We start from the raw sequence: 17,234 nt of genomic DNA on the forward strand, positions 1-17,234 counted from the left end.
GCCCTGCTGGCAGGATGGGATGTGTGGCCCTGCTGGCAGGACAGTTCACGAGGCTCTGCCCGCAGGCTGCAGGCAGCAGCACGGACTGTGCTAATGGGCTCTGGGATCAGGTCTCCTGGGAAGGATGGGCTCTGTGCTCCGGCCAGGACTCATTTCTCTGAGCTTGTTGCTTCACAGAGCCTGTTGAGCAGATGAAATCTCATCAAAGCACTGTGTGGCGTTCACATTGAGCCAGGTGAGTCTCACAGGCTCCCCTGCTCACCTGGCTCAGACAGACTCAGACTACTCTTCCCACTGCTGGCTTAATAATTAAGGAGTTGTTCTTAGCAGGTTAAGGACGCATCTTTCTTTACAGAGCAGCCGGCTCAGTTTACCCCTAATTGCACTCTAGGTAAGAGGTTAAGAGGAGAAAGGATGTTATTATCTGGGTAAGCTGAAAAAAAAAATCCCCAACCAGGAGGGCCAGTGCAGCTGTTCCTGTTTCTCCAAGGGCAGGACTCAGCGTCTGGAGCCTCCCCAGAGCCTCATCCCTACCCCAGAGAATTAATTATCTGCTCTTTGTGCCCGGGCACAGAGCAGAGAGAGATGATTCCCTTGTGTTAGGAGAGGAATTGTAAGACAGACGAATTAGGGCTCGCCCAGCGTTCAAAGTTGATCCCGTCCCGTCCCGGCTCGGGTCTGCACAAGGTGTGCGGGGTCCTGCCCGTGTCCACAGCCCCGAGCTGTGCTGAAATAAGGACGGGTTGCTCCTGCAAGGGCCCGACACCGCTCAGACCAATCCCACCGAGCAGCTGAGCCTGCAGGACAGCCCCGGGCCCCGGCCGTGCTCTGCAGCCCCGGCACGGGCAGCGCTGCCTGAGGCGCCGGCGGCCCCGCGGTGGAGGAGCTGCTCCCACAGCTCCCTGAAGGACAGACCTCGGGAAACAGGCGGCAGCGGCTGAGCTCCGTTCAGCTCTGTCCTGACCAAAGAGGAGCAAGAAGGCTGCAATGCAGAGCTGTGAGCTCTCGGGGGTGAGCTCTGCAGCCCCATCACCCAGTCGGGATCTCTGCAGGACTCAGCCGGCGCTGAACGAAAGACACCCAGGGGACTTGATACAAACCACCGGGACAATTCACCCGCCAGGCAGAAAGAGGACTTAAGCACAGAGTTTCAGAAAAAGCGGGTTCGGGAATGCTGAAGTTCTGCAGTTGAATTTGCTTGGAACGGACAGTACAAGAGACGCATCACCCAGCAGTCATTCTGCCAAAGGAATGGGGACCCCGTTTGGCACAACACATGGTCTGTGCTCATTTCTTTGCAGATGTACTTTGATTTCCCGTGCCACTCAGAAAACATGCGCATCATTTCCAGGTAGGGCTGCTTCTGGACACAGCTAAGAAATGCTGGAATCCACTCTCTGGGAAGCACAGTGGGTTCCCACCAGGAAGTGCTTTTCCATTTCCCGAGTGCACCACTCAGTTCTGCAGCAATTTCTCCCTCTCCGTTAACAATGTAAAGCTTTGGCAGATCACCCGACTTAAAAATAATTTAAACTGCACTTATAAAATATTTCATGAAACATTTCTAAAAACATTGCCACTTTCACTCCCCAGCCATGACAGCAGCAGTTGAAAGGAGGAGAGTGCAGTGAATTTTCTCTCTTAAACTCAGATCTCTTGAAATTTCTGCTGCTTCAAGCTGCTATTTCTATTCTGTATTCACTTAAAAGGTGTGGAAAATAGGCATATTCAATATCAGATTTTGTTGTTTTAAAACTAGTGGAAGTAAATACTTTGATCTAATCACATGTAAATTATGTGTCACTGTTAAAATATGGGACTGCATGTAAATCTCAGATACAAAAGAAGTCATCACCGTCTCCATGTAGAATGAAAAGAAATATAGAATATTAAAATCAGGAGGTTCAAGTTTATTAGCATAACAGCTACAGTTGATATTCATGTGCGCCAAAAATGCATTCACAGCAAAATAACTCAGAAAGAAGAAAAGCCCTGATTCAGCACAGTAATTTAACTCATATTTAGCTTTGAGCTCGTGTTTAAGTCCAGCTGGGCTTAAGTCCAGATGAAAAAATGTCCTCGGATAGACAAGGCAAAGTCAGTAAAAGTTGAGCAAATGATTGCAGACTGAGCAAAAAACCCATAATAGTTTTAATCTAAGTTCAGTCTTTGTTTCAAGTAAGTCCTGTTGTTACAAACCTCTTTGTCTGGGCCTAAACAAAGCTCTCCAAGGGTGATCAATTCATAATAAACACTCTCCTTGAAGGGTGTGGGACAAAAACTTTTGGGCTGCATCAATCTTGCACTGACAGCCGAAGAGAGAGACAGCTACAAGTAACACCAGCAGAAGCAAAGTGGAGCAAACTGGTGTGTGCGGAGAGCTGAACAGGAGCTGCTCGTCCTCTGTTTTGTATGAAAAAATGCAGCTGGGACTTGAGCTCCCACCGGAGCCGGGCAGCAGCGCAGCGCTCTCTGGGCTCCCACTGCCCGCCCATCCTCCTGGCTGGGGGCGCACTCCCACTGCTGAGAGCTGTGCTGACAGGCGTCCGGCTCTCCCACGGGGAGGGGACAGGACACTGCCGTGTCCCTCCCCTCCGCACCGGGGGAAGGCCCCCCCTTTGCAGGAGGGGATGCCCAGGGGCAGATGCTGGTGAGGAGGAGCCGTGGGCACCACACCCAGGGATCCCTGACCTGCCAGGCGGCCGAGACTCCTCGGAGAGCCGGCAGTGCCTTGCCAGGCCCCCCGCAGATTTCCCAGCTCACTGATCAGTGACCATGCGTTCCGGACCGTCAGGGCACTGAATCCACGGCTCAGGAGGGGTAGAGCCCAGACCATTACCGAGTGTCTGTCTGTCTGTCTGTCTGTCTGTCTGTCTGACCCGCCTCCAGCCCATGCAAACAGAGAAGCGCTTGGGGACTGGCCTGGGTGAGACCATTGAGACCATGGCCCAGTAACTGCCATGCTTGAAGAGACAGAGTGTGTTAAAAGCTTAGTAGGATAAAAATGATAGGGAATGGTTTTCAACCTCTGCTAAGTGAAAGAAACTTGTGTTACCTTTTAAGTTAGAGCACCTGGCTCCCAAAGAGAAAAGGATGGAGTCTCAGCTCAAACTCATGCCAAGTCCAACAGATGCCAGCTGAAGGTAGCAGACCTTTGGACTGCCTGGGGAGGGTGGGCTGGGGCTGCTGGGCTGCAGTGGGCAATGCCGGGACAAGAGGGAGGAACTCCATAGAAGCACTGCTTACACCACCCCTCTGCTGATAACAGCAGTGTGGCTCGCTAAACCATGAGCCTTTCAGGGCAACACCAAATTCTGACTCACTATGTACACAACACCTAGAGAAGGAAAATATATTGTCAGTGAAAGCAAAGACCTTAGGATAAAAATTACTATTGAAGAGAATTGTTCTCAAATTGGGGAAGAAACACACCTGAATAATCTGGGCAGTGGACTGTGCCTCTTGTGAGTGCAGGTGTCAGCAGCAGAGTAAAGCATTTTGTCATATCTAAAAAGACTTGATGCCCTAAAAGCTCTAAACGCCAAAAAAAAAACTCTTTGGTGACATGAATTCAGCCATTTCCCTGCAATCTTCTTTTCCAAAGCAACAGTGAGACACCCTCTTTCAAGGCACTGCGGAGCGTTGCTGGCCCCGTGCACACAGGAGGAGATCACTGCTTCCTCTCGCTGCACATTAGGTGACTTCACTCTGTTTGCTGTGAGCTTTTGCAAAAGGTCCCTTTCATCAGCTGCCTTTGAGGTTCTTTGAAAAATGGAAATAATTAGGCATGTGTATTTTCATTGGCACAGAGAGGCTGAAGCCTGATCTGAAAGGCTTTGCCTCTGCAAGAAAATAATAGGTCCAATTAAATGTACTTTATTCTGTGAAGTTCAAACGCCATAGCTTTGGGGGCAAGAATTACGTGCAGAACATGGATAAGGTATATATAGGACTGGGGTTAAAGATACTCTGCTTGGGTTTACAAAGTAACAATGCTGGTGATTAATCAAGATGCAAAGGGTGCAAGATTGACCTTCTTGTCCAGAGGGACAAGGAAAAGTCCTGTGTCCATTGGCGCTAAGTCCACTGAGAGCCCAGTGCCTCCATCTGCATCTGCAATACCCTGCAGCCTGCTGCAGTGATGGATGTAGCTGGGATAAAAACACACTGGCCCTGAAGGGAGCTCGATCAGACCCCTAATTATCACTTGTGATTCCTTTTTCAGTTAATACTTACAAGAAGTTTCTAAAGTTTCAAAGGAATATAAATCTTATCAAAGTATTTCTAATTGCACGTAAATGACAGGTACCGAGTCATTTATCTTAGGCTGCAGGGAAGGGGCAGCAGAGCTCTCCAGAATCAGTGCAAAGGTCTAATATTGCATTCAAAACTCACAGAGAAATCAAACCTTCATATAAATGTTAACTGAGACCAAAAATGCAGTTAAAAAACAGAATGCTCTAAAAGTAATTAAAAACATGTGAGACAAATCAACATGCTCCTCTGCTTATGGGTCTGGGCTCTCTGGGGGCTAACGCCTGTCTCTGCCGCCTGCAATGGCTTTCTGTCGGTATGCTTGGACAAAAGACACTTTATTACAGTAATTTATCACCCCATAAAAGTGGCTTTCTTGTATTGCTGAATAATTTTGAAAGAAATATGTTTTAAAAATTAAAAATGCAGTCGGTGTACACACACTCAGGTCTGCTGGGAGACATTTCTGCAACTACTGTAACTGCCTGGGTAGTTTTAATACCTCTACCTTCTATTATTTAAAGTATGATGATATTTTTTCCTTCTCCAAGCTTTGTCAGCTATAAATAAAAGATAAGGGTTGAATTGTACAGGGTATCTGTAAGCACTTCCATTATTGATACTTAATGTTACTTGGAGGGGGTAGTGAGACCCTGGTGCTTCTCATTTGCACCTAAACCCTAAGGCCCAACTGAGAAGAGTGGTGGGGGCATGTTTGAAAGGTCATTTTCTCTGTGTATTCTTCCATTTTTTGTCCTGCATGTGGCACCTTCCAGCATGAAAATGAGACCTATCTACAGATATTGAATGAAACATTAAACAAAGATGTTTGGGGTAATTGTGAGGAGCCTGATGGAACCCAGGATCAACAGGAAAGGCTTCCTAGGATAATTTCAGGACTCAATAGATGTTCAGACAAGGTCTAGAACTAGGTCCATGATCCTGAAATATCAAAAACTTGGTTTGCATTTTATTCTCCTGGATCTAAAATGTTCTTTGCCTGCTGAACTGCAGCTGCTTTCTCTCCAGCTCCAGAGAAAAGGAAATCCTTTTCTTGGCACACTCTTGTCATCCAAGGTGTTGCCTTTGTTTTTAGCACCACATCAGCCTGTGGTTTCTCAAAAGCAGTAAATTGCAGGATGATGTAAGGAAAAAGAACACACTGAGTTGTAATTTGGTTTTGCAGGTTCCAGTGCCTTTGTTTCTCACTCTGCTGTCCCAGCTCAGCATCCTTAGGCAGGACGTTTGCCCCAAGGTGAGCGTCCCTACAAATACTTTATTTAGAGATGACTCATGTCCTTCTTCCTCAGGAAAGCTGTGGCAAACCAAACCTCTTGTACATTTTCCTGCCCACTGATGTTGCTATTTCAAGAATATTTTTGCTGTTAAAACAGACTCTTCAACAGGGTGAGGACTACGACTCCATAGAAAGCTTCATCTCAACACCCCTTGGGATTTGCAAAGTAGGAGAAACTGGGCTCAGAAAAAACACATGTAAATAATCCTGATGGATAAACTGGCATGAATCCTGCCCTCTGTATCATTGCTTCAATGCTTCTAAGGATCATGTGGCAAATTCCAGCCCATCCAGCCAGGGACAATACCAAAGCTGGAGAATAACTGGGAAGGGGAGTCCGTGTGAGACAGCTGTCCATGTATCCACAGGGAAAGGGACCACTCAGAGCAACACTGCTTTGAAAACAGGGAATTTTCCTAAGAGCTGATGACCACTTTGGTGTTTTATTGAAGCCCAGTGGGGTCAGCGTAACCAGATTGCTTGGCTCTGGAACACCCAGCATTTCCCTGATGGATCAATAAGCACCCTGAGCCCTTCATGTTCTGTTTTCCATCTTTCCTCAGACCTGGTGAGGACTGTGTCAGCCTGTGCCAGCCGACTGCAGACCTGCAACCAGTTTGATGCCTCTTCAAACCACAACGTGATAAAATTAGATCATTACTCACATCACCCTCTTTGCTGACAATTATCAGAGGGAGGCAACAGTATCTCTCCATTTCATTTTCTAAGAAGTAAGTCCGAGACCTAGAGAGTGAGATGGTGACTCATGCTCAGAGGTATCTTCACTAGCTTTTATTTAAGTAGAGCTAACAAGAAGAATTGCTCTCTGTGCACAGAGACCTAAAACACTGCAAGAACACTGCAAGAACAGCCACACAAACCCCAGGCAGTGTGTAAATCCAGATCACTGATCTACACTTTAAAACTAAAAGGGCTGCTAGGCAAATTTCAGGCAACACTGAAAGCAGAAGAGTGGAAGCCTGCATCCAACCACAAGCATAAGGGAGAGTCCCTTATCTCACTGGCAGATGGGCTCCTTCTGTGTCACACATCCTTGAACTGCCACTGCAGTTGGAAACACTCAGCAAACCATGACAGAGACACAGCCGGATGCTTGCAGGAGCCTCAACAGATGCTCATGTATTGCACTGGCAGGTTTTGGTAGAGGTACAGAGCTCTGTGTGGCCACAGCAGAGGTTCATCGAGCCTGTGTCCCATCTCCAGCAGTAGCCAAAGACAGATCCCCACAGTAGGGTTTAAAGATAGGCCGCTGTCTGTTAGGGCTGACCCACGTCAGCTGTTCATTTAGGGATTCCTGCAGGGAAGGATGCTCTGAGTTGAGCTGGAATTTCCCACATAAGCATGGCAGCATTCTTGATTTCCCAAAGTCCTACAACATCCCCAGACCCACTGCTCACACTGCCCTGCAGCCACCTGTGTGAGTCCCTACCAAGCACTGCTATCTTTCCAGGCATTCCCAGCCGGTCCTGCAATATCAGAGATACTTTGCAAACCTTCCTTGATTATGCTTCGTGTTACAGTCCCAGTTTTACACTGCTTAAAAGGCATTAATAAATAATGAACTAGAGTGGTTGGCCTGCTATATATATAAGCAGCATGTGTTCAAAATGGTTACCAGCACATCTGTGCAAGTTACCATAGATAATGATAAGCTACAATTAAAAGCAATCTATTGCTCTGCTGGACTGTGTTACAGTATGTAATAAAAGATTAATCACTTATTAAAATAGCTACAAGTATTTCATTAACCTTTATGCATTATTTCTAATGGGGCTTGCCTACACTGCAGTCACTGCAGTGACTAAGTGGGCTCAGTGGCAGGAGTGCTGGGCAGGATTTAAGCAGCCCAGTTCTGTGCAGCTGCTGCACTCAGAGCGTGGTGGTGCTCAGCCCCTCGTGTTTACCCAGCTCCTTGGCTGGGGTCTGCCCTCGCTGAGCCCCAGCAGAGCACAAAGAACAGGTTCCACTGAGTGGGAGCTGCAGCTCCTGTGTGAACACACTCAGAGATGGCTCTGCACTGCGTAACCTTGCACCCCACTGCTCTGGCTGCTGCTCCCTGGGAAGTGCCTGTTCCCAGAGCTGGCACCCCAAAGTGAATGTCCTGGCTGCGTTCCTGCACACTGCAGAGACATGCTGCCTGTGCATGCTGCTCATTCTCTAGTGACCAGCTGAGCTCTCACCACCTGGTTTCCTTCCCATAATAGAAACCAGATAGGTCTGTTTTCTGGAGAGGGGTTCTCCAAAGAGCCCTGAACGTCTGTGTTTGCCTTCACTTAGTGTGAGTGTCACCTATGCTGGGAACACTCATTCTGCCATTTGCAGCTGGGGAGCTCATTCCATATAGTGTGTTCATCTTCTGTTATCAGCTGGACCTGGATTTACACGGGCATAGGGAAACTCAGGCAGAATCTTTCCCTGTGCACATGCTATTAGCTCTGCTGATTACTCCCAGCAGTACTTACCACTGGATAAGAGAGGCTTTCAGAACTGGAGTACTTCAAGCACTATGTTTCCTTCAGAGAAACCAGTCTGTTTCTTCAACACCTTGCTACTTGAAGCTCTCTGTGCCCATGGCAGCCTATCATGAGCCTGCAGAAACTAAATCAACTCAAAAATGATGTGTGCGACTGAAAAGTGGCTATCAGGAATGCTTTTTAAGTGTGTAAAATAACCCAGTGGCTTGTTGAAAGCCATCAGGAGGCATGCTTGAGAAACAGTGTTTGGAGACAGCAGAAAATAGCTCTTCATTCCGAAGGACAGAGAAATATCTTTAGTTCTTTCTTCCTCTCCTATGCAAATGTTGTCCTTTAATGTGGCTGGTCCAAGGGTCATAAAGGACACACCATTCTCCATCAGATGAAAGCATGATCTCTTCACTGTGTTCCTTATCACGCTTCCCCTCTGTGCAGGAGGGAGTCTGAATTCCTCCTTAACTTCTCAGATTCTGCTGTGCTTAAGCCCAGCATTATGCCCTATTTGGCTCTCCAGTTCTTCCAGCTCTCAGACAGAATCATCTGAGGCATTTCCTAGGCTGCAACCCTCCTTTTTGTCATATTAGTGGGACCTATTCACACACAAGGGACCTCCATTATGCTTGATCTGAAAGATATGTGACATGTGGAACAACATACTTTGAAACATTCATGCAGCAGTTCTGTAACCTCAGCCAGAGTTCACAAGTTGTACATAGAGAGATTCCCTAAATCACTCCACTGAAACACACTGCTCAGCAAAGCCACTTCTCCTGTGCCTGGGTGCAGTTCGTGCTTGTTGATACCTTTTGCTTTTGAAAGCTGGAACTCGTCTGATATATCAAGGCTGGAAGAGGAAGAAGTATTTTGCTCACAAAGGTTCGAAATCCCCATCAGTTTGCACCTGTGCCTTTCAAGCCAAACAAAGCTCTTGTATTGCCGGATGTTACCACAACAATGAAAAGTGTTGCTTAAGCCTGTGGTGCCCTCACCCCGAATTCTCCAGCAGCCAGGTCGGAGCTCCCACATCGCTGCCAGAGAGAGAAGAGCCAATGGTGCTGCCCAAGGTGCTGCCAGCGGTGCCAGTTCCTCTGACCCTGCAGCATGGGGCAATTCGTGCCTGAGCAGCCAGGTTTGGGTACCCAGAACCACTGGGTGTTCGTAGGCTCAGTATTCCACATGAATAATGAGACAATCCAGACAGAGATGCCAAATACTTTTTTTTTTCCCCTGATAAGTTTTTGACCCATGTAATAATTTTGCTGAATTCAAAGTATAATTTGTATGAAGACTCTCTTTCTTTATCTTAAGACTCCTGCTTTGCAGAACATTGTCTCTCTGCAAAACTTGTCACAGTAGTGGAAACTGCCCCAGTGCTGAAATGGGGGAAGGTTAATGAAGATTCAGGAGGTAGCTATGATTCTTTAAAACTTTCCTTGGGCATATGTCTCCCTTGGCAATAAAAAGGGGCTCTCTGCTGTGGACTTTATCGAGAGGGTGTGGAACACAAGGAAATTTATGAACTGTTTTCCAGAGTGTAAGTGCCTTTCAGTTCTGGTATGTACAAACTTACATCTTCTGCTCAATTTGACAAGAAAGCAGGGTTTCAGTAAATTGTCCCTGCATTTGCTCCATCCCACTTACTGCTTTCACATGCAGAAAGCATTCTTCTTCTTTTCAAAGATCCAAAGAAGGCAGGTCTCAAAAGAGAGCATTCCTGCGCAGGGTTGGATCCAGAGCTCTGCACTTGAGTCAATTAATAACGGGTGTCCCTGAACTCACTGTTCACAGGATGAATGAAATATTTTTCACCCTTTGTTTGCCTCTGTTCTTGGCACTTCTGCAAACTAAGAAAAGCTGAAAAATCTGGAGCTTGCCAAGAACTGTTAATATGAAAACATAATCTTTCCTCTCTGGTCTGGCAGTCATATGTGTCAAACAACATCTCATGTCTGATCTTGGAAAACACCTGAGCTTTTCCATAAAAAATGGAGCAGAGCTGGGGCTCCACACACATGTTGTACAGCTTTCCCCTCTTGTGCAGCATCAGGAGAAGCCAGGCACTGCAGCACAGCTCAGCCTTCCTGTGTGCAGCTTTCACACCTACCTAGTTTGGCCTGTGCTGCAAAGTGGTCTCTCTTGACAAAGCAATATTCTTCCTAATGGTAAATATTTTGTCTCTCTTCACCCATGCAAAAGCAGTTTCCCACAGAGCAGGACACACTACTGTGTAACTGGGTGTGTTAAGTCACATACCAGGTCTGGCTTTAAGAGGTGCTGAGCACTCACCACTCCCGTCACAGCCAGGAGGTGCCTTATGTTCACTGAAACCACAAACCCTGCAAGTCCAGATCTCCATGTCCCCATTCCTCAGTTCTGAAGCCAAGCCCACTGTATTCCCAGGTACTCCAGACTCTCAGCTGATGTAAATGAACTGGACTGCACTGAGGTAAGCTGGACCACCGGTGCTCTGATCCCAGCTTTGGCAAGGACACTGTGGAGCTGCTCACTGTCTGGCCCATATTAGTGTTTGAAATGCATGACATACTGCATGCAAGCTGAGATGAGATGACTTGAATGGGATAGGGATTATCAGGAAGCCAGGCTGGGCAAGCAAGTGCGTGATGTGCACGCCTTGTCCCATGGCCTGAAAGGCGGCAGCAGGCGCTGCTCTGCAGATCCCGGCTGGAACAGCCAGCAGCAGCGGCCAGAGCAGGGCAGGGCCGGACACAGCAGCCTTGGCAGGCTGTAACAGGAGCTGTGCACCCAGCTGCACGTGCTGGAAAACTCTCCTTGACACCACCACAGTCTGCTCTCTTGGAGCCCTGGAATGGTTTCAGCATTTCTCAGACAGTATCATATCAAATGACTGGAAGTATTTTCAAAGAGGTGTTTGCTTCCCTACATTTTGTTTGAGTTAATAAAAAGTGACAGATTTGGAGAGAAAGCAAAGCACATGTGTTCCTGGAAAGAAAAAAAAAGCCAGTCAACAAAAAATGTGACCAACTGGAGACCAGCGCAATCAGGATGGCTTGAAAACATCTGCAGCTGAAAAATGAGGGAAGGGCATGGAAAAAGAAGGAACGAGGAGGGGAGAAGGCAGCTCTGCAAACCTCAGGCTGCCCTCCATGTCCTGCCCTCACTGCATTCTCTTGCAGATGCTTATTTAGCTGTGACTGAGTGTAACAAGCAGATAAGGTCAGCATGGCACAGGAACCCACTGCACTTCAGCAACAGCACTCTGGGAACAGACAGTCTCCAGGCTAGGAAGGAGAATCAATCTCCAGGGTTGACATTCTGGTACCTTTTAGCAGCACTAAATAAAAGATGGTGGCAAGAGGAGAAGAGGACTATTTTATTTACTTGTAAGTGCCAGAAAACAGGTTTTTTTGCTTCTTTCTAAGGTCAGGCATGTGTTTGTAGCTTAGAGCTAATTAAAATGCTAAATTACCTCCAGCAACTGCAAAGAAAAACTGTAACTTAATTACAGGTGATAAAAATTTAAGTTTCTTAGTTCATTTTGACATAAACAAACGAAACCACTAAGATTTGTTGCATTGATGGCTTTTCATAACAGGAAATAGTAATAACACATTTCTGTCTGTAGGAACTTCCTCTGGTTCCCCTCTTGGCACTAAGGGAACTATAGGAAGCTGCCTGAAACAGGCACAAAAGCCTTTCTGTGGCAGGAAGCCAGTTCCGTTCACTTTTTACCTCCTGCTGAGGGCGTTGGGAACCCCTGAAAGGCTGCTGGTACTTGGCTGCAACCGGAAAGGAAAGGTCTGTGTCCGGCAGCTCTGCATTCCAAGCTTAGACACACAAGGGAATTAAAAGAGGAAAAGTAATGCCCAGATTTCCTGTCCCAAGCTCTGTTTCTCAAGGCGATGCAGCCGATCTCCCTTGAGGGCCAGAGTGAGGCAGTCTGATCCCAGACCGAAGCTGTCCATGCACATGGACAGGTACTGCCCTCTGCACTCACAACAGCCTTCTTGCAAACCAACATTAAAAGGCACACAACCTCTGTGGCAACAAAATGAAAGCTGAACTCATTGCAAATCGAGTCCTTTGGCATGTCACATAAGGTCCCATTAAAGTGTCCACATCCCAGCCTTGGACATCCCTGCCTGGAGTTCCAGCCATTCCAGTTGCTGTCCTGCCCCTGGCCCAGCTGCTCAGAGCAGGGGCTGCTGCACTCCAAGTTTGCCCCTTGTTTTAAGGAGCCTGTTGGTCAATGCTGCTGAAGTTCTGCCTGCCAGTCACTGTCCTGCCTCTGAGTACACAGAGCTCTACAATGCCCTGTCACTGCTGTGTGGGGCCAGGGCTGCCTGGGCACAGGAAACAGGCCCTACACTGCAAAGAGCAGGCAAGGGTCACGCTGCAGATGATCTGTGTGGAACACCTGGAAGGGCACATCTGACATTCCCCTGCCAAGTCTGTGCCACTCCAAGGGGCCTTCTGTGTGCCAGAGCACTAGAGAGGTTCCTGAGTGGTCACTATTAGCCACTGGAGAATGTAACTCACTCAGACACACTGTTAAAATACATCTTTCTAATTTGGAAAAGCAGATTTTGCCATCCTCCCCCTCTTCAAGCTCAGAATTGTTAACAAACGCTGCAGTTCAGAGGTATGAACACAGCTGTCCTAATAATGTGTCTCTCTAGATTCTTGTCATGCTGCCCTGGTGATACTCAGTGTGATAATGAAGGCAGCAGGGAAGGAAGAACAGAGAAAATAGCAAACAACCTGGGAATAATGCAGAGTTGCCATGAAGAGTCACAGATTTGCTTACTGGAATTTAGAGCACTTTGATTTTTTCTCCAAAGTCCTGCTTGCTGTAGCAGAAACCCATATGTAGCAGCAGAACCATTCAACGGAGCTTAACACTGCAGGGGCAGCTCTGGTACAGATGAAAAGATTTGTCCTGGGCACTTTGTCAGCTCAGAGATGCTCTTAGCCTATAAGATCCAGATGGAATGAGAGGATACAAACAGCCCCAGGGCTGACATCACCTCACAGCCTCGAGACATTCCTAGTTAAAATGCAGGAATGACCTCTCCTTTCCAGCCATCCCTGGGAAACACCTGGGCTGCCAGTCACTGAAGAAATCAAGGGTCAAGAGAGCAGAATGGAAAAATAGCTCCTCCAGTTTGCTGCAGGGCCTCAGGAGGCTGTTGAGCTGGGACTGAGGGAAAGTGAGAGGGGATGGAGCAAATGAGCGAGGCAGGACCTGCTGCCAGTGGAAGGTGCAGGGCTAGGAGGGCCCAGAATGGCCCCATCCATGCACTCTGGCCTTGCCCTTCACTCTCTCAGCCCAGCTGCCTCTTGCCTGCACTCACTCCCACCCCCAGCACTCCCAGCCCTGTGCTCTCTCCCTTGCTCTCTCCCTTGCTCCCCAGCAGCCGTGGGGAGCAGCTGTGATGAGGACTGAGCTGAGGTCAGCAGGGATCCAGACTTCTCTGTTCCTCCAGAAGTGCAATGCATCAGAATGAAGTTAGCTTTTTCTTTCCTGCTCATTTAGTTGAGCTTTAATTATATGGCCAAAATGGCAAAACTTCACTGCTTAACTGGACCCTAAAGCAGTAAGAGACTTTTGCTAGTTTCTGCAAACTGTACATATAAATTTATCAATTTGTGAGATGATTTTTTTTGTCTTGACATTTGTTTTTTATCTTTCTTAATAGACACAATGTTTAATTCACTGTAACTAAAGACACTGGGATTTTAGTGAGTTTTCTGTCAGTTCCCATAACTCATTTTGATGGGAACCATTGGATTTTAATGGAAACCTATTAGGTGAACATATTGTGATCATTAATGAACTTGATGTGCAATTATACGGAGAACCACCTAAAGGTAATTAAAACCTATCAAGACCACTAGGGAATAAAGAGAAAGGAAGTTACTCTTGTTTAAGACAATTACTGTAGACAATGATCTGAAAACAAAATAAATGATCCCTGATGAAGAAAAGCTGTGTAGGTGGCTACCCTGGAAGACACAGGTCATGCAAACAAGGATTTCTTTAGAAAACAACAATTACTGTTGTTTTTTTCTATTGCAAGTAATGCTTTCACAGGGAAGTTCAGCCTTTTCCTTCCTATCACTTAACATTTTGCTGATATCTGGTTCTCTGTGTCTGGGGCAGAAGAGCACAGATTGTTCTGACACCTCTGTGCTTGTAGATCCAGGCAGAGGGAAGTGAAGTAGCATTAATCCTTGTTTCAGAAGGATCTGCTGATGACATTGTGCCTGGATTGTGCACCCACCCCCATTTGCTTTGTGTCCAGGGTAGCTGGAGAGGCTGCATGTGGCTAACAGAGCCCAGGGATGCCAATACCCCAGCAGATGGGTTCCAGCATGGAACAGAGAGAGCAAAGCTCTGATCCACCCTGTGCCAGGAACTTAAATGCAATGAAAACCTTTCTTTATCTAGCACTGTTCCGCACTGGTGAAGTGCTGCTTGATACTGGGGACATATCCCCCTAACCATGAATGACCTGCATCTCACTAAGAAAGTGATCTACAGGCTTAGAAAGTGCCCCCAAATCACTGCTATATTCCTCAAAATAACAAGAAATCTTGCTGCTTTGCTGACCACTGGACAATTAAAGAGTCCCTCACTCCATTGTCCCTGATCCACTCTGCATGCCTTTGGTGCAGAAACAGGGAACAGAATGTAATTAGCTGGCAGGTGATGTCCACCAAATGTCATCCCTGAAGACATTTGCTTTAGTCCCTATTCACCAGCATCGACAGCAAGGCTGCTTCCCCATCCACTGGCAAAGGCTGTCGCCAAGATTTTAGAATTCAACAATGAAACAGGCCTGCAACTAAAACATTTATCTGGCAGTTTTCCCTCTTTAAGTCAAAGTGTTATGTTGGCACACGGCACTGTGGGTGGCGATTTGCCAGAGAAAAGCATGTGTTGGAAAACCTTGCTCAATATTACAGCAATCTCGTGCTCGCAAGCCTCGAACGAGTCGAGGAGGAGACTCTGCCAGGGGGGCTCCCAGCATCCACCCCTTCCCAGGGCAGGCACAGAGCAGAGCTGCACACTCGCCTCGAGCTACGGACAAATGAGGTGTTGCTGGCCACAGCCTGGCGTGTTACACGTCCTGCTGAGGAGGAGCGGGAGAGCTGGGGGCTGGAGGGTGACTGCCTGGAGTACGAGTCAGATGGTCAGCAGGAGGTTGTGTGGAGGATAGCACAGAAAGACATTGTTTTATATTTTTTAAACAGTGCCCTGCGGGTCCTTAAGTTTCCTTGGGACCAGCCCAAATGTTGGACAGCTTTGGTAGGCTTTTTATATGGGGCAGATAATCCTCACTAAAGCAGAAACAAAGACCAGAGGGACTTGCCTGTAGTACAGAAAAACATATTGAGGAGGCAACAGTAACTTAATATGCAAGAGAGGCCTGGATTCAGAAGTCAGTTGCATCATTCATTTAGCAACACTCAAGCCATGGAGCAAGAGCTGGGCTGCCAAGTGTGTGCACTGGGCATTGTGTTCCTGCCAAGTTACATCTTAGAGGAGCCAAGGAATGAGCCAGGACAAAAACAAGAGGATGGAATGGAGTAGTACTGAGCCAAACAAAATCAGGACTCTGCTCCCCCTGGCCTCAGCTGCCCAGGTACGTGGCCAACGATGGGACCAGGAGGACAGGGCCTGTGAAAGCTGTGCCCATCCCACTTGCCAGGTCAGCAGGGCAGAGTCTGTTGCCAGAGTGGAACTGTTCCCCTGGCAAACACTGGAAAGCCCACAGCTAAAACGTCCCTCTGGCCATTCAGCTGAAGTTCAGCCCTTCGGGGCACTTCTAAGCAGGAGGTCTGTGACACACGAAGTCTGCTGCTGAAAGAAGGGCTCTAACTCAGCCTGGCTTCTGAGGCTGGTGCTGGGGATCACTGGATGAGATAGGGGCCTCTGCTTTTCAGCCAGCATGGTCAGAGCAAGCCTTCTTCCCAGAGAGAGAGCACAAGCAATACAGCGAGAACAACATACCTTCTGTTGTAAAACAGCAACTGACAAAGCTGGTACCAGAACTAGCAGCTAAGTAGACATCAAAAAGCCACAAAATAGGTTACCATTCATTCTGCTTTTTCAGCATTATGTACACCTGTATTTCAAAGTCTTGAGACAGAGCCTTATCCTGCTGCCTCATTTCACTCCTCTCCTGCTCCATCCTCACAACAGCCTTGAAGCTAGATGTTCACCAAGCACATGGCTCTCTGAATCCCACCAGACAATGGCAAACTGCACCTCCTCTGTCATCTGATTTTTCTCCCTTAGCTATACTGAGTGACAAAAACATTTTTTCACATCGATCTTTTTTATTATAAAGTTCTGCCATGGCTCCAGGGTCTGTTTGAGACTCCGGCTGTTGTGCTGGGGCAAGAGTTGCCACTGTGATCACCAGGAGTCACAGCACCCCTTGAAAAGTGCAGTTTCAGCTTTGAATTCCTTAGTTTGGATTGTAATTTCTCATTACACTCATAAAATGAAAACAACGGGCTTTAATCCTTTCCTGTGTCCATGCAGCTGCCACACCAGAATTGGCTTTGAATCACCTGGAACTAGAAGATGAGGGACAGGTAAGTGTCCAGGGTTCTGGGTGCAGTCTCACAGCATTTCAAGCTCTTGAGCCAAGCCTATCCCTATGAGCAGGGTAGCAACAGGAAGTGACAGACCAAGCTGCTACAGTTATCACTGAGTGTGGTTACAGCAAAAGCAATTTCATTTCCCTTTAATGAGGTTTCCAGGTAAAGGCATTCTGGGTTTTCCAGGACCTTCATCTTGCTCTGTTTCAAACTGCTGGCAGGGCAGATGTTGCACAGGAAATCCCAGTGCTGGGCAGCTCCTCCTGCCCAGCAGAGCCTGCTCTCCTGAGCTGCAGAGCAAACACAGGAATCTAGCACACCTCAGTGGAAGTCAGTAGAAGAGCCCCCTTGTCAGGGCTCCCGTGCTTGGAGCACTTTCTGCTCCAGCTGCCAGGCAGAGCAGGAGCCTTTCAGACTAAGAGGTATTGGAGGGCAACCACTCTGGAAGAAAGGATCATAGAACAGAACAGCCCTGAAACAGGTAATCAAAATTTCTGTGTAAGCAGAGGAACACCTCACTTCCCCTGAAAAACAACATAAAATTTTTAAAAATTGTATGTAGAGCAGGAGGAGAAAAACATGTGACTGTGATTCAT

The sequence above is a fragment of the Parus major genome, chromosome 17, assembly GCF_001522545.3.
Source record: "Parus major isolate Abel chromosome 17, Parus_major1.1, whole genome shotgun sequence".
Lineage (NCBI taxonomy): Eukaryota > Metazoa > Chordata > Aves > Passeriformes > Paridae > Parus > Parus major.